Source organism: Protomyctophum parallelum, assembly GCF_964188405.1.
Source record: "Protomyctophum parallelum genome assembly, chromosome: 15".
NCBI classification, from domain to species: domain Eukaryota; kingdom Metazoa; phylum Chordata; class Actinopteri; order Myctophiformes; family Myctophidae; genus Protomyctophum; species Protomyctophum parallelum.
Window position 1 is genome coordinate 44,466,512 of NC_139710.1, and position 19,426 is coordinate 44,485,937.

Genomic DNA, 19,426 nt, shown 5'->3' on the forward strand with positions numbered 1-19,426 from the left:
TTCATATTTGCACAACCTAGTAAAATCATCAGTCTTCATTTAACTCTAAGTGTGTTGAAATAGAACCGTACAGTCTCTTGAGGGTTTTACTGTGCATGCAGGTGTCTGGTGTCAGCATCTGAGCTTAGTGGTGGGTGTGCACTGTGCACCTAGACACAACATCTACTAATTATTAGCCAATGTTGGGGCAGACGCCTTGTCCATAATCGTGACAAAAATGATTCTGCAGTCATAAACAACAATGTGGTAACAATGTGCAGGTTCAGAGATGGATAGATACTTTGTAAGCAGAACTCCCATGTAGTGGAAAGGGAAATCTGACTGTCTGGGTGTGTGTCTTCACTGTCAGCTGATGAGCTATAGCATAGTTTCAGCTCCTTAATTCTATTTGGCTCTCGGGGGAACCTCCCCTGAACCTCTCGCACACATTTCAGAGAGCTTTGTCGGTGGGGGGAGGGGAGGGGATGGGGGGGGCTCCCACTCCCACTGAGACTGGACAACATGCATAAATCACTCACACACACACATACGGACGCACGCACATCTGCACACATGAACACTCACACGCGCACACATACGCACGCACGCACACACACATGAACACACACAAACACACACACACACATACTATGTCACACATGACTCAAAGAGGGGTCTGGTATCTGGGCCAAGGGGCTTCTCCCCTGTCCTGTCCTTAAATGTTGGGAGAGGAGAGGAGAGGGGGAGTGGGTTGTGTGGGTGATTTATTTATTCAATAATGGCACATCCAGACAGGCCAGGCTGTGATCATGGTTACATGGGCCACAGCCAGACGCCTCCAACAGAGAAGAGAAGGGGGGGGGGGGGGGGGTGGGGGGGGGGAATTGCAGAGGAGGGAGGAAAGGAAGAGGCGAGGGGAGGGGAGGGAAGTAAGGGGGATGGGCTATGCCTCTGGGCACCCAGACACCCTTAACCACCAGAGCATACAGATCCATAAATCCCATCAGCATTCTAGTGAGTGACACCAATGGCCTTTGACGACTTGTCCCCCACCACACCATGACTCATCCCATGTCCACCACCACACCATGACTCATCCCATGTCCACCACCACACCATGACTCATCCCATGTCCACCACCACACCATGACTCATCCCATGTCCACCACCACACCATGACTCATCCCATGTCCACCACCACACCATGACTCATCCCATGTCCACCACCACACCATGACTCATCCCATGTCCACCACCACACCATGACTCATCCCATGTCCACCACCACACCATGACTCATCCCATGTCCACCACCACACCATGACTCATCCCAGCCCTGTAAACATGACTCTCGTATTCATACGAGAGTCATGACGCAACTTCACCCTGGTTTTTGCAGACGCTACATTTACAAATAATTAAAATATATAAACATTCGCATTTCAAATATAAAGTACTCACAAAGTGTCCCACGGGTGTTAGTTAGTAGCAGCGCCAGCGATTAGAATTTCTGCATCCCGCGTTGTTTAATAAAAAGCATTTTTTATCCGAGGTGTTATTTTGCCATTGGCTTTCAACTACGCGCCCCTATCGGTCGGGAGGAGGGTGGCACTCGGAGTGTTCGATATAGGTAGGCTGACCGCCCTGCCAATACAGACTAATAGGCGAGTGCGCTCCCGGTGTGCAACTGTGAATTTCCCAAACGAACCCCGTTTGAAAAAGGTAGCCGGAGAGCTCGGACAAAAATGCTTTTTATTAAAGAACGCGGGACGCAGCAATTCTAATCGCTCGCGCTGCTACTAACTAACACCCGTGGGACACTTTGTGAGTACTTTATATTTGAAATCTGAATGTTTATATATACGGAAATCTTGTAAATGCAGCGACTGCAAAAAACAGGGCAAAGTTACTGCATGACTGTCATGATAATTATCATGGCAGTCATGTTCCAGGGCTAGACTCATCCCATGTCCACCACCACACCATGACTCATCCCATGTCCCCCACCACACCATGACTCATCCCATGTCCCCCACCACACCATGACTCATCCCATGTCCACCACCACACCATGACTCATCCCATGTCCACCACCACAGTGACCACACCATGACTCATCCCATGTCCACCACCACACCATGACTCATCCCATGTCCACCACCACACCATGACTCATCCCATGTCCACCACCACACCATGACTCATCCCATGTCCACCACCACACCATGACTCATCCCATGTCCACCACCACACCATGACTCATCCCATGTCCACCACCACACCATGACTCATCCCATGTCCACCACCACACCATGACTCATCCCATGTCCACCACACCATGACTCATCCCATGTCCCCCACCACACCATGACTCATCCCATGTCCACCACCACACCATGACTCATCCCATGTCCACCACCACAGTGACCACACCATGACTCATCCCATGTCCACCACCACACCATGACTCATCCCATGTCCACCACCACACCATGACTCATCCCATGTCCACCACCACACCATGACTCATCCCATGTCCACCACCACACCATGACTCATCCCATGTCCACCACCACACCATGACTCATCCCATGTCCACCACCACACCATGACTCATCCCATGTCCACCACCACACCATGACTCATCCCATGTCCACCACCACACCATGACTCATCCCATGTCCACCACACCATGACTCATCCCATGTCCACCACCACACCATGACTCATCCCATGTCCCCCACCACACCATGACTCATCCCATGTCCACCACCACACCATGACTCATCCCATGTCCACCACCACACCATGACTCATCCCATGTCCACCACCACACCATGACTCATCCCATGTCCACCACCACACCATGACTCATCCCATGTCCACCACCACACCATGACTCATCCCATGTCCCCCACCACACCATGACTCATCCCATGTCCACCACACCATGACTCATCCCATGTCCACCACCACACCATGACTCATCCCATGTCCCCCACCACACCATGACTCATCCCATGTCCACCACCACACCATGACTCATCCCATGTCCCCCACCACACCATGACTCATCCCATGTCCACCACCACACCATGACTCATCCCATGTCCCCCACCACACCATGACTCATCCCATGTCCACCACCACACCATGACTCATCCCATGTCCACCACCACACCATGACTCATCCCATGTCCCCCACCACACCATGACTCATCCCATGTCCCCCACCACACCATGACTCATCCCATGTCCACCACCACACCATGACTCATCCCATGTCCCCCACCACACCATGACTCATCCCATGTCCACCACCACACCATGACTCATCCCATGTCCCCCACCACACCATGACTCATCCCATGTCCACCACCACACCATGACTCATCCCATGTCCCCCACCACACCATGACTCATCCCATGTCCACCACCACACCATGACTCATCCCATGTCCACCACACCATGACTCATCCCATGTCCACCACCACACCATGACTCATCCCATGTCCACCACCACACCATGACTCATCCCATGTCCACCACCACACCATGACTCATCCCATGTACACAACACTCACACACAGCCCAGGAGCACGTTGTCTCTTATTCTTTACATCCACATGGGGATTGTGAACGAGAGAACGTAAATATTTGATTAAATATGTATAAACAGGGGTCATGATATAGTCCTTTGGGTGTAGTGTGTGTGTGTGTGTGTGTGTGTGTGTGTGTGTGTGTGTGTGTGTGTGTGTGTGTGTGTGTGTGTGTGTGTGTGTGTGTGTGTGTGTGTGTGTGTGTGTGTGTGAGAGAGAGTGAGTAAATGATGGCTGACTAAATAGAAATATTTGCTCATATTGATTGGCAGTGAATGATTTTTTTTCCTTTGATAAATAAACAGTGTGAGGTCCTGTAGACTAGAGTAATGAATTTGGAATCATGCCAATAGATCTTTTGGCAGTGGGAGATCTAGCTAGATGTCAGATGTCAAAAACGTAATATTACTATTAAAAGCCTATAGTGAGAATATTTACATAACATAATTTTCTCTTGTGTCTCAAAATAATTAAGAAGTACATAGCTTAATGTTGTTTTTGTGTCTAAAAAGATCCAAAGTGGCGGAGGATTGAGGAAAACCTGTATAATTCAGTGCTCTATCTTGTGTCTTTTAAAACTATTGATATTTTTGGGACAAATTGACACAGATATTCCATTAAACTACATACATTCTTAATGTCTTTCTTTGCAAAGAAGCCCTCCCTTTGTCTTTAGTGTTCTTGTGTCTCTGACTCTTCTGCGTCTCTAAAATTAGCCCTGGCGCACAGAGCTGAATAATGCATGTTGTTCTTAACTTTAGGTTCCAATCCAAAAATCTAAAGTTGTCACTTCGTCCACAAATCCAATGGATGGATCAGCTGGAGAACTGTATAATTGTATTTTGACTTTTGTCCTTCCATTTGTGTTAAATGAACATGGTGTGAGAATGCGAGGGGTTAACCAGGCGTGGAGTGCCCAGTGGTGGCTGGCAGTGGTGGACAGTACATTTACTTTAGTACTGTACTTAATTACAATTTTGAGGTATTTGTACTTTAATTGAGTATTTCAAATTTTCAATACTTTTACTTCTACTCCACTACATCTCAGAGGCACATATTGTACTTTACTCCACTACATTTATTTGAAAACTTTAGTTATTAGTTACTTCGTAGATTTTGATTATTATTACAAAACATGCACTAACCACTTCAGCCCTATACATTTTGGCCATTTGAAAATAGCCGAGATCGGCTATTTTTAAAAGATATTTAAACATTTGAAAACTTGAACCGGGACATACTGCGTACTTTTACTTCTCGTACTTTAAGTACATTTTGATGCCAATACTTTTGTACTTTTCCGCAAGTACATTTTGAATTCCGGACTTTCACTTGTAACGGAGTAATTCTATATTGCAGTATTGATACTTTTACTTTTCCACCACTGAGCTCTTCCCTCAAAGGAGCGTCATTAATTAACATGCCATTATCAGAGCTGAATTGGCCTGTGGAGATTAATGCTGCAAGGAGCTGCTGGCAGACTAAAGGTCACATCCTGTGTGTTAATCACCCAGCTGACCCCTGACCCCTGGAAGGAAACGCGGGAGAATGGGCACATTATTGCCACCTGGCTGGGCACCAATCATTACTGAGATCAAAATGAAGGGGGGAGTCCAGCTGAGTAGAGAGAGAGAGAGAGAGAGAGAGAGAGAGAGAGAGAATTAGGCAGAGCTAGATAGAGGGAGTGAAATGAGAGAAAAAAGGGTTGAGCTGGAAGAGACAGACAAGGAGACAGACAGGGGCAGAGAGAGAGAGAGAGATGAGACTGTAGGGGGAAACGTAGATTACTGCCATTTTTAAGAATAATGACAGAGGGCGGTTGTGAGAGAAATATGATAGTTCAGATATGACACTTGTAATGGCAGTATTAATGCCTCTGGACATTTAAAACGAGCACCGATGTCATTGAGTGGAGAGCATGGCTGCACACTGCTGCGAGGCAGCAACTATAGCTGGTGTATAGTCAGGTTACACACAGGCACAAGGGGACGTGTAAAACGCCAGGATATCATTATCATTGGGTTATTTCAAACAAACATCCGATCCACCTGATTAAACAAACGTGCCATCAAGATGTACACACACACACACACACACACACACACTGACACGCACGCACACACACACACACACACACACACACACACACACACACACACACACACACACAAAACCTAGCCAGCTATGTTACTCACACATCGTTTCCTGAGTGTGAGAGGCCTTGAGGACTTTCCAGAGAGGATAGATTAATTTCTTGGTATTCAACAGAAACGCTCAGAGGCTGGAATGCTACTTCCATATCATATTTCTCCTGCCCACACACACCTCCCACTCTCCCACATCTGAGAAGGATCTCTCGGGTCGGATGTGACTCACTACCTTTGGCAGTGGATCCCCTGAATCTCTTACGCACTTACAATGACCACTCAGCTTTTTCCATCTCTTGTTTGTCTCTCAATGTCGACCATCACTCCACGGCTCTTGCTCTGAAGTTACTCTGCGGGAAGAAGTGGGTGTTGCCATGCTGGGGGAAAAAATAACGTCTTACAGGAAGACCCAAATCTCAAATCAGGTTTTGATTATAAACACATGAAGACCTTGTGACAGCCACAGCAGTGTATTTTATTCCATTCCTTTTGCACACATGGTTTCATTTGAGTGAATTTTATAATAAACTATAACACCAGTATCTATTTACAGAAAGGCATTTGGAGCGTTCAGTGTAATTTGGCATGACAACATAACAAATCTACAGGGAAAGTTTGAACAAAACAAGCAGCTGATGTCATTTCTACATTAACAGGGCACAGACTAATAGATCGTTGAACCAGGTGTAAACGGGGACACAGTGAACATTCAGGCAGCAACATGGTAGATGCTAACGGGGCGACCTTTAATCTCAGAGGACTCCGTATTTCTGCATCAACGCTTTCCAGGATGCAGGAGCTTGGTGTGATGGGTCAGTTCTCCTACGGTACCTCGTGACCTTGGTGTCAGGCAGCAGAGACAGACAGGAGCAGAGCTGGATGTCTCCGCTTTCCGCCCAGACATCCTCCCAGACATCATATGGTGCTCTGCTCCATTTTGTAACTTCAGTTAGGAACATTTCTGTCTTTCTTTGTGTTGACATGCAAACTATAGGACTAGTGTTCTGCCTGGAGTCTTGCCAGTCACTTTGCTGTATAGCTGAGACTGAAATGGGGATATGCCCAACGTCAGCACATCCCATATACCTATCCATACCAGTAAGACGCCCTGAGGGAAAAGGAAAAAGGTTGAGACCAATATTGAAAGGGGAGGGCAAAAGGGGGGTGGAACATACAGTAGGCTACAGTATGTATATGTACAGTATATGTATATAGGATCAATGTGGCTCAAGCACTTTGATACTGCACCCTGAATATTGAGTTGATTGAACCCATCCACCTACCATCCCATTCAGTTGCTATTTCCAGTTAATCACACAGCTCACATGTGCAGCTCACATGAGTCGGAGAAAACATTGTACTCTATTCAGTACACTCTGTCTCTCTCTGCAGCCCGAAGAGCCTGTGTTCTCCATTCCCCCTAAGAAAGGGTTATGAAGGGGAGTACGTATTGTACAGTATACTGCATGGCTAATCAGTCCAAGACCAACAAAATCAGGAAATAGAGGGACCGGTTTGTAGAAGTGAGAAACCATTAGTTCTGTCTAGCAACAGGGCAGCTCGGTGTGCACAGTCCTCCATTGTCCTGCCCCATTTACACTGGCAGACAAATCCAGCCTGAATCAGATCTGTGCCACATCCAGATTGGAATCTGATTTGTTTAAATAAGTCTAAATAAACATGGAATCAGATTTTTACAAATGCAACTTGATCAACATTCAGAGGTGGTTTCAAATCTAATTCAAATCTGATTTCAGGAGATCCGTCTCAGTCAGAACACAGTAATCCGATCTAAATCGGATTCCATGTGACTTGTGTTTAGACTTATTACAGATTCCAATTTGGATGTGTCACAGATCCGATCTGGTCACTTGTAAATGCAGTGTGAACAGTCAGGCCAAAAGATCAGAAAATAAATCAGATTTTAATTTGATTTGATTGGATGTGACTGCAGTCTATATATGTGGCTGAAATATGGCTGTAATGTGACTAAAAGTGTTCTGTGAGGTACAGGAGAGATTTACACACGATAAATTGCTCTCAATCTTAAAATGGAGCCCGCATTGACAAATCACATCGTATGGGCATGCAGTCTTTAAGAATGACGTGCAAATTGGGAAATATTGCAGATGTCAGGCAGCCAAACAAACACTGAAAGGCATGATCAAGCTTCAAACATACTGGTACAGCTGGTGAAGAGAAGGGAACCGGAGGAGACAGAAATGACTGACAGCAAGCGTACTCTCTACTCTGTGTCTTTCTTTCCATGGTGTGTTTGACTGTCTAGTATTCTGCCTTTGGTTGTGTTGCTGCCGAAAGGCTTTTCCCTTAGGGTGTGTTACTCAGCCTTGACAGAAACTACACTACCTTGTGATCTCACTGTATGAAGCACAAACACATGCACGCACGCACACAAACACACACACACACACACACACACGTGCGTGCGTGCAAGCGCAAATAGAGGGAGAGTGCAAAACTTCAATCGTTATTTCTGCTTTCACATTACATTCTTATCGCATGCCATTATCAGCTCCCTCCTGGCTCATAAGCTCTGTTGACATTTCACCTCATTTCTGGATAGACTACTTCCAAGGCCTTGCTATCTTTGTTACACGTCTTGTTTTAATTCCACTCTTCTCTGTTATCATGAGGGACCATTTCCTGTACCTTATACCCTTTGTCTGTTCCATGGTGGAGGCCCTTTGCAGCATCACTACAATGTTTAAGGTCTTTATGACCTAAGTCATGTGTAAACCTAGATTGAAGACGTGGTTTTTATTATGAATTATTTGAAAGGGTATATCTTTCAAAAAGCCTTTTGTAAAGTTTACTATTTGCTTTTACTATCACTGTCAATAGTTCTCTGGATATTACTGAACCAGAAAAATAAATAATAACTATATAACTAACTATACCAGTAACACGCCCTGAGGGCGAGCCCTTTAGGGCGAGGTCACGTTCATGCGTCCACCTGGGTGACAGCAGACTGCTGGGCGAGCGCTGGCGCTTTGGCATGGGGGGTCAGATAAATATATGGAATGAATTCTGTACTGGCCATGGAGCCATGGAGTGTACAGGGTTTGATGAGGTCAGATCAGTCAGAACAGGAAGGACGGGTGGGGGGCACGTGGCACAGTTGGTAGTGCTGTCGCCTCACAGCTAGAAGGTCCTGGGTTCGATTCCCGCTGTGGGTGCTGGCGGCGTGTTTCCTCCTCTGCGTCATCAGTGCCCATACCCGAAGGCGGGGTTGGCGAAAGGGCCTTTCTGTGTGGAGTTTGCATGTTCTCCCCATGTCCCCTAGGGTAGGTACCCTCACAAAAACATGCAGTAATCCTGGTCTCTAAACTGCCTCCCCCTGGCCAGCCGGGGCGCCTGATGGAGGGGAAAGGAACTGGTTGGAATAACGTGTTCCTTTCACGCACTACGTCCAACCAGGGAAACTCCCGCCTGTCAGGTGTAAAGGAGCAACTTGGACACTCAAGCATGAAGGAAACATGAGTTAAGTCCGTTGCTCTCCCCAGGTTGGCGGAGGGTGTGTAGAGCCCAGGATCACATTAGATGATTGACACAGGGGTGAAAAATGGGTTACAAAATCGTGGGATACAATATATATATATATATATATATTAAAAAATTAAAAAAAACAGGAAGGACGGGTGGGGTAGGATCAACATATGGAATATATATAACTATGACAGTAAGACGCCCTGAGGCCGAGAAGCGACCTTGCGAGAAATGACCTTGCGAGAAGCGACCTTGCACTAAAGGGCACCTTTAGTAGTACAGACTGTGCTGTGATTGGCTTTGAAGTAGGGATGTCCCGATCACGTTTTTTTGCTGCTGATCCGATTCCGATCATTTGATTTTGAGACATTCCGATAACGATTTTTCCCGATCCAATTTATATTTTATACACTTATACACTTATGCCATGTGAGAAATGTATGTCACTCTAGTCTAGTCTGTTGCCTTTCAATTATTCAAAGGCAAAAATATGTGACTACTTTTATTAGAACTATAGAAGGACTGTCATTGTGGATTATTTTTTATGTCATTATCATGCATACATTGCATAGTGGGGGGGTTGCATTCCTTTGTTTTCATCATGGGTCTATTTCACGTCTTTGTTGCATGATCTTTGAGAAGTGTTTGCCACTGCTGGAACTAGTCCCCCAGGAGGACAAACATCAAGCATAAACATGACAGTTTTCACAAAATATCATTGTTGAGATTTACATTAGACACAAGCCTATTTAGACACACTATTTTATTGAATTAAAAAAAGAAAATCGTATTTCTCCCGATCCCGATCATTTGAAAATGACAGGCTCCGATTTCCGATCACCTGATCCGATCAGGACATCCCTACTTTGAAGCCTGACTGAAATGTTTCTGTGATGTTGTTTTGGTTTAGGTATGTAGGGCATGAGAATAGTTTTTTCCAGGACTTTTAAGAGAAATGGCAGTTTTGAGATGCGCCTGTAGTTACAGGGGTGGAGGCTGGACCACTGCTTGTTTAAAGCAGGTTGAAACTGTACCGGTGACCGGTGGCCGGCTGTATTAACAACCTCCTTCAGGAGGGTGGTGTCAAGTGGGCAGGTAGCAGTTTTCATGGAGGAGATGAGTTTGATGAGGGTTGGAAGAGACACTGGTTGAAAGTCTAATATGGATGAGCAAACCGGTGTGTTGTTTATGTCGTGTGTGGGTGGGGCCATGTTATTTGAATGTTATTGACCTTACTGATGAAAAGTTGTTGAAAATCTGTACATTTTGCTTCGGATGTGTCCATAGTGGTACTGGGGGCCCGGTGAGTGAGTTTATGGTTTTGACAGGGTTCATGGCCATCGTGATGTCACGAGGCGTGACTCACGATATTCCCATATATGGGCTTAATATTGATGACATCAGGGATCTCCATATGTGTGCATAACAGGGATTGTAGGCGTGACGAGGCGTGCCGTCACAATGCGTAATGGACTGGAAACCATATATGACGTGACCTATAGTTCATAGTATTCTGCCGCAATAACTAGACACACCACACACACCCACACACACAAGCATATACTTTTTGGCAAGGTACATCATTCAATATCTTCAAAGTATAGAGGATTAGAAGATGATAGAGTAAGAGTATTACTGAGGATCTATTTTACCTATGATCTTTTTTAAACTATATCATCTATAAATAGCTTAAAAATGTGTGTGAGTAGGCCTATCTTGTTTTAGAACAAACCACTCCAAATGAATCCATCCAAACAGCCTGTCTGAACCTGCTTGATCCTGCTGTATACACTATACAGTACATCTATTACATTACACTGTGGGTGTGTCCCTGTGTGTCCTGTTCATGGTGCAAGTCCCCTGGCCTACACAGCTCCCCAAAGCACCCTACCCTGAGATTTTTTTTGCTCTCTATTACGCTGCCTTACTTCCCTCCCCCAACATAGCTGGTCTCTGGGGTGGGTGTCAGTGTGGAAAGCAGACCTTTTCCCCTGTCCCCGGGACATTATTGATGAGGTGAGGTAATGGATCGCCCCGCTGTGCTCACAGGGACACTGAGAATAAATCAGACAGTGGGTGAGACCCAACCAGCCATTCCACCTCTCTCCAGACTCAACCACCATTTCATTAGCTTTATTTATGGGGGTTTTGCACTCTTCAGGACCCCTCCCCTCCCATCCTCCCACTGAAAACGCTGCCATTCTTCTTCTACGTCTCCTATATGGTGCTATGGCAACCAATATACACTCCAGTCCTTGTTTTTGCCCTCCCTTTTCCTGGAAATCCTACCTTCTCTCCTCCCACACATATCTTCCCAGGAACCCTGTGCTTGCCAAGCGCTCTAGTTTATGGGGAAGCAAAGATGTGAGCAGCCAGTGAACCCACAACTCAGTATCATGAAATTGACATCAGGGCTGAATAGGTAGCATGTGTTCAAGCAAAGATCTCAGGTGAAGGCATTGGTGCTGGCTGGCTTTTAAACAAATTTAGACAGCAGTGGTGCATGCCCATCCGTGTGCCTTTCTGCTGATGTGCTATGCAAAGAGAGACAGCTCAGCACTTCTAGCGGGGCTCTGTTTGAATTGGCTTCGCAGCAACAGTTCACCTCTGGGCTTTATGGCGCGGTCACTTAAAGCGAGGAGCTGCAGACAGAATTATATTTGTCCTTGAAGGAAGAAGAGAGGAAGCCTTCAAAGTGTCCTTGTGCGCCCGTGAGCTTGAAACACTGAAAGGGCTAATCGAACGCTTATCTTCACCACAGTCTCTCTGTCAGTCATCCAGTGTAATGGAAGGCGAGAGTTACTGCTTTCAGACTGATGAAGGTGAAAGAGCGAAGTATACCACTGTGATTTTCAGCACCTTTATCACTACTTTTGCAACACTGACAAGTGACAAGTTTACTCCACACAACTCAAGAAGATATGCCATTGAGAACTCCAAGACCTGATAAATCATTGTCTGTATTTTGTCATTGGTGGTGCTGTATGTTGGTGTTGTAACATTTCATCAGAGAATGAACATAAAGTATAGGGGCACAGTGGCACAGTCGGTAGCACTGTCGCCTCACAGCTAGAAGGTTCTGGATTCGATTCCCGCCGGAAATGCTGTGGGCGTGTTCTCTCCTCTGCATCATCAGCGCCCATACTACAGTCCCAAAAATCGTGGGATAAAAAAAGGAGAATAAACATATTCAATATTTTTATTTTTTAGCGGCTTACACCTTTTATTGGTTTTTTGAAGGGACAGACAGTAGGCTGACAGGAAACGGGAGAGAGATGGGGAAGACATGCAGTAAAGGCCGTGTCGGGCTCGGGAGTCGAACCCGCGGCACACTGCGACTGGATTACCAGTCGGGTGCCCAGACGGTTACGCCACCGCCTGGGCAATATTTGTATTTCTTTACCTCTGTGTCTTACCATGGCCAAAACATGAGCTCTGTGTGAAAACCTTGACATTCATACATTATTATGCTGTATCATGTCTCCATGGCTTGTTTTTAAGCCGGAAAAACCTGCACTAGGCATGAAAGGCAGTAAATTGTAAGTTCATTGCATGTTTTTCCCACCACAGAGAGAGAGAGAGAGAGAGAGAGAGGGAGAGACAACACAGACAGTAGACAAACAGAGACTACAGACTCTCAGAGAAAGAGGGATTAGATGGGATAGTCTTTGTATTTCATAGCAAACGTTAATGTCATAACTGCTGCATTGGAACGTATCCATACAAGATCCACCCTAGTTTAGTCTGCATGGCTCCATGCAACCTAACAGATGGTTCACTGAGCTGAGTGAGCTCAGCTCCAGCGAGGCTGTACCACTGCCAGTTTCATTACAGGGGTCCACTTGGATGTGGGACAAGTGCAAATGCGTCTGCCACGCCCACAACAGCCACACCAACACCAGAAATATAATTGCCAAGACGAATGCACAGCACATGTGACACTATTAAAGATCCTTAATTCCAAATATTTGCATTCATATAAACATTTTCACAGTTGACAACATAAACATTCTAAATGGTTCCAAGTTTATTTCCTGACACAGTGTTTGTGAATATCAGTATCTGGCTGTTCCCTAGCAACCCAATTCCACTGACAAGGTCTATACTCTCTAGGAAGCCTGTGTAGCATAGGATAGTTTGAAACAGTGACTAATTATATGGCACCGTAAATAGTCAAATAAAATGGCAAAAAGTGTAGGCAAACTGATTGAGGAAAACATAATCTCATTTTGAGCATGCTGTGTCCACTTCTAAGGCTATTCGAAAATAAATAAAGCAAGCACACTAAGCAATTCATACATTTATAGGACCACTTCACCGCTTTTCAACCTATCTTCATATAATAGGTCCTCACTAATAATCATGAAAGAATGGCACGATTTTTTTCTACTCAGTCTGTGTCTCATAGGAGGGCTGTGGGCAGTCTTCCAGTGACATCATCATTAGGCAGATTTTTTTTTAAACAATATATTTTTACAAAAATATTTAGATTTTCATTATCGTGAGAACGATGGCTTCCATTTTCGCATTGCAACTTTTCAGGACTAGAAAGCCTGCAGTTTCTATTAGCTTGTATTCCCCATCGATGATGTCACTGGAAGACCGTTTCTGAACTGCCCACAGCCCTCCTATGAGACACAGACAGAGTAGAAAAGAATTCACCATTTTACCATGATTATTAGTGAGGACCTATTATATGAAGATAGGTTGAAAAGTGGTGAAATGGTCCTTTAAATAATATTCTGCCTGGTGCTGATTAAAACTGTCTTTAGGGCTACAGTGTGATGCAACCAAAAGACAGCAAATCCAACTTTTTGGAAATAAATGTTCCATTGAGGCTGGAAGTAATCAAACTGTCTCTACAGTAAATGTTAAGCAACATATGATCTTAATAAAAAGGAAAGCAAGGACAGAATGCTGGTATCGAGTGTGCTCTCGTGTTGGCAGGGGGCCAGGTGTGGATAGACGTAGGAAGTAACAGCTGGAATTCCAACAATGCAGGCGGTCATTCGGTTCTCCAATGTGTGATGCTGTATCTTAAATACTCTATTGTGGGTAGGAAGCAGTTAGGTGCAGTCATGTGGGTGTGAATGAATTATGATCATTGGCTTACTACACAAGCATAGTTTGATCTCCGAGTGATCTGCTACATGACCAGCCACTTTCAACTGTAATGATAAAAATTAGAATAGCTCTGTGTGTGTGTGTGTGTGTGTGTGTGTGTGTGTGTGTGTGTGTGTGTGTGTGTGTGTGTGTGTGTGTGTGTGTGTGTGTGTGTGTGTGTGTGTGTGTGTGTGTGTGTGTGTGTGCGCGTGTGCGTGTGCGTGTGCGTGCGTGCGCCTCTCTCTGTCTTTCACTTCATGTTATTTTCATCCTGATTATGTTTCAAATATCAGAGTGGGAAGGTTTTTCCCCAGACTGCTTGACTCAAACCCAGCCATGACTATAATAAATGCCAGCAATGACAGATTTGAATTATGTCTGGCCCAAAATGTACATCACAGCCAAAGGAAGAGCCTGGCATGTAATTATAACAACGTTATAAATAGAAGCACATGCCACAAAGAATCCATCACCTCCATTTAAAAATCACATTTGAGCTGAAGCAGAGTACCTCAGTCAGTGTCAACTTCTTTATAATCTGGGGGTGGGGTGTTGAGCAATCTTTGAATTTTTATAAATTGTACAATAGCCTACACAAGCCTAAGTACAAGTAGAAGCTGGAAAACAAATGGTGATGCACTGCGCACTGCACTCAAATGTTTCACCATCAAATATATTTTTATGGGATGTAATTATCATGATCCTACAATAATAAGCTTATAGTACTGCCACTGAAGTCCAATGAAATTGACTTTGACATACAGTATAGGGATCACATGCTTAGGAATAGGCACAGTTTCAGAAGATGACATTGTCAGGGGACTATTCGAAATTGAAATCGAAGCTGATCTGCTACTGTGACTGTGTGTGCGCCCGTGTGCGTGTATGTGTGCGCGCGCGCGTGTGTGTGCGTGTGTGTGTGTGTTTGTGTGTGTGTGTGTACGTGTGTGTAGGGGGGGGGGGGTTTGATCAGGGTTTACCTCAGTCAGTACATGAGGCTTTTCCTTCCAACTCTCTCTTCTCTAAACGATTTTCTGCTCCTCATGAATGACTTAATGACAATGGTGCTTCTGTCAGCTGACAGCCTTTGCCATGTCTGACATCTCAAGTCTGCTTATCTGGTACAGTCACTTCAAGTTGTGGCTTTCATTCAGAGGAACTCATCTCTCTAACGGTCTAACCTATAATGATATGCAAAATGTTCTGCAACATCAAACCTCCCTCCACCTCCATCAGATATTCAATTCTTTTCTAAACAACACATATTTGTATACGTTTTAGTTTCCTCTCTCCATGTATGGCTTGCTTTGTCTACAGCGCCACTCAATACTATTACTTACAGAGGGCTGTGGCTGCAGATGAGGCACAGCTGTGGAGTCGTGGACATCGAAACTGGCAAGTGAAAAACACTTGTGCTTTATCAGTGAGCTGACTAATTGGGCATTGCAAAGATGGGAATAGATTACTCTGGCACACACGCCAGGGTCCAGGAAAGCCCAGCTGAAGTAAACAGTTCTCTTTCCTGCTCTGTGGCGGCTGGATGGAGAGAGATGGTGGTTATGCTGGCGGTTAGAGGGGTCTCCCAAACCACAGAGCAGAAAGAAAAACACAGAGAAGGAAAACAAACCCATCTGACATCATTGAGTGGGCTAACGCTGAAATGGGTCGAGATAAAAAACATGCTTAAAAACGTGCCAAAGCAGTTTCATGGCAAAGTATAAAAGGTTGTTAGCAGCTTGTCTGAGCATAATGACATAATATAAACCATACAAAACTGTACAAAGAGTTGAAATTAAAAAGGATAACAGTGCAGACTGACAAAACTAAAACGGTGTAAATTATCATAATTATCATAACTTTTTGGACAAATTGCATTTCAGGGAACTGGTTTACAACAAAGTAGTGATTTATGCCACTGAAAGAGCTGTGATCGCGGTGTTGGCTTTAGAAACCAGAAGGCAATATGAACCAGAGGTTACCGTTTCAGACCATTAAGAGGGCACTGGCCTCACCAAAGTCATCAACTATGTACACAGCATGGGATGTTGTGATCTTCCAAAATACAATTCTTCAATGTTAAGTCACTGTATTCACAGCTTGTATGTCTCACTAGGCATCAAACAGCACAGATGTAGACATCCTGTAGTGTCAGTGCTTGAAATGACCCCTTACGGAATGTCACACACCATACCGTGTATGTCTGTGTTATACACACGCACGCACGCACACACACACACACACACACACACACACACACACACACACACACACACACACACACACACACACACACACACACACACACACACGCACACGCACAAATAAATGAAAGATTTATTTAATAGATTATTTTATACAACGTTGCTAAATGTGAGTGTGGGTGGGACAATGCCGTCAGTCAGGGATGTATCATCGATATATTAAGCCAGGATTACAGTCAATGCATTAAAGATAACACATAAACCTTGCACAAATCTGTCACACCCATTGACTGTAGTATAGGCCTAGAGGTTCCACCAGAGACAGACACACTGCTGTGAAGTGTTGACTTGTTCTAGTGGAAACTTTTTTTGAGGGCCCTCCTATATATGCCCAGCTTTGAGGGTTTGTGTGAACACAATTTGGCTGATGATTAATGGCTGATCACCCCATAGCGATGATTTGATTGGCTGAGCAAAGTACATAGGCTATTGAGGATAAAAGTGAGGGGGGCAAAAGTGATTGGCCAGAATTACATTTGTGATGATTTGATTGGCTGAGCACGGAATGTGATGTATGATGATAAGAGTGCCCCTCGCATCACACAAGTGTGATTTTTTTATTGAATACTCAATACTTAACAGTTTGCAAATAGTATAGTGGTATGATTATATAATTATGCTAAAAGGATTGACACAAATTTCCCTATGGGCTTTGTTTCCATTGTGGTTCTGTAACTGCCATTGTGTAAGTGTAACTGCCATCAGACAGTCCTTCCTTGAACTTGAAGCCTTTATCCTATACTTCGCCTCATGATGAAATAAATAGCAGATCTACAAGCTGAGTTTGTACTGTAGTAGATCTGCTGCTGCCTATTTATGGCACGCGACTCCGTGGTATACGACAGATTATAAAAAGCATCAGTCAGTACTCAGTACAGTAAGAGGAGGAGGAGGAGGAGCGAGAGAGCGCCAGAGCATACAACCTATTGAAAGAGCTGAATCCAGAGAGGCGTTTCAGCCCCATAGACCCGTACGTACGGGCTTGTCATCATCGACCGTAGAGGCGAGCAGAGCACTGTGTTGTGCTGGAACCGACGCGACGTAAAAAGCAGCCAGTGTGGAGCATTAATGAGAGCGAAAACTACTCTTTTATGTGGATTATCTCCGGAAGAGGACGTCCATTCGAAGAGGGGGAATCGCTTACTGGCATAACGGGGGACGTTTGACGAGGACTGGGGGATATTAACCGTAAGAGAACACCGCCGAACGAACGCCCTCTTCTTCTTCTTCTGCTGAGGTTATAGCTTCCATCACTGGCTGTCGTTGGTTCCGTTCAGGGGGGTGGGGGTGGGGGTCCACTGTCTTCTTGTTATTGGGAGTGGAACCGTTCAGTGTGTGTGTGTCAGTGTGTGTGTGCGAGGGGGGTTTGCTTGAAGGCTAATAGTCAGACATTAGACACTTCGTTCATTGCACTTAGTAAAAACTAAACAAATAAAAAGCACAGTTTTGACCGAAGAAATTGTCACTTATATCAGTTGAAAGAACATAATATTTTATTTTTCTTTCCAAGCGACACGCTTTGTGCGACGAAGTAGTAGTATGCTATTCTTTGGAACGGAAACATCGCTGCTGTGATACATTTGGTGTTATCTTCACCACATAGAGATAGAACCTTGTGAATGGTGATAGATAGTCCGATGTTTAAAGAACCAGGCGCACCGCCCCGGCGGTCTCGTTCCTTTTATCGGCTGGCTCATTAACGTTATAGCTGCTGGTTATTTTATTTTTTTTGTAAATCAAGAACACGTGCTACATGGCTAACTGGGGCTAACCGCTAGCTGTGGCGTTAGACTATAGAGACCACACAGTCAAAAAGCAGTGGCTTTATTCAACATGATGTTACACATTAAAGTAAACACAACTAGAATGAATTGCAAATAAAATGGCATGGTTGCATATGTGTGCCATGTGAATTATGTCCAATTGGACATTTCTTTCACTAGGTTAGCCTGTTTAGGTGTATGTGGCAGCTACGTTTGTAAACATTGGATCTAACAAATCCAAGTTTAATATCTCTGACCAGTGGTTGTTGTAAGTGTTTGAATCCTCATGTCTACGTGACAAAGAATGCATTCGTTTTTGGAGAAAGTGTGTGTGTGTTTAAAAAAAATCAGAATAGGCTATCTATCACTAGCCAGTCCGCTAGCCTCACGTCCAGTTAGGCTAGTACAGTTACACTACACACATGTCAATGGATGGGTATTGGGTAGTTTGCTACAAAATGTTAGCTAACGTTTGGTACACAAGATTTGTCGTTTGTTGACTTATAACTTCTTGCTTACTGCATCTGATATCCTTAGCTTGGCTGCGGTTATGGATGAGCCCACCTATAATGGCTAACCAGTGTTAGTTAACAGCTTATAAGCTACTATTAAAATGATATAGGGCTTAATTGTCTGTTTGCACAGCGAATGTTTTTTTGTTTTTTTTGAACAGCAGCTATATGGGATAAAAACAAACTGATGTATTTGAATCTGTAAACAAAATGAGCAAATACAGTGTAATAACACAGTCATGTCATGCAGAAGTTAACAGAACACCATCAGAAAGCTATTGCAAGAACCGGTGGGGGTTTGTGGTTCTTACTCACAATGAGGAACCTTCAGACTTATTCTGCTGTATTCAAAAATTTCATTAACAGGCATTTCATTTAAATATGATTGATGTTTGCTTTATTAGACAGAAATGTAAACAGCATGAGGCACAGTCAGAAAGCTGAGCTAAAAGGATAACACTAAAAAGTCCTGGGGACTTATGTATGATGATGTTCGGATGTGTCTGTCACAATTCTTACAAATATTAACCAGAACCACACAAAGGATTGTCATA

General features: G+C 44.5%; 1 protein-coding gene across 21 annotated transcripts in view; it reads left to right on the forward strand.

Moving 5' to 3' along the window:
• The first annotated feature begins 17,603 nt into the window (after window positions 1-17,603).
• The window catches only part of ncor2 (nuclear receptor corepressor 2), a 151,907-nt gene continuing 150,084 nt past the window's right edge, over window positions 17,604-19,426 (forward strand). For all 21 annotated transcript variants that reach the window (XM_083784860.1, XM_083784863.1, XM_083784877.1 and 18 more), the window contains exon 1: window positions 17,604-17,785. The gene's annotated coding sequence lies outside the window, so the exon portion shown is untranslated. The remainder of the gene's footprint in view (window positions 17,786-19,426) is intronic.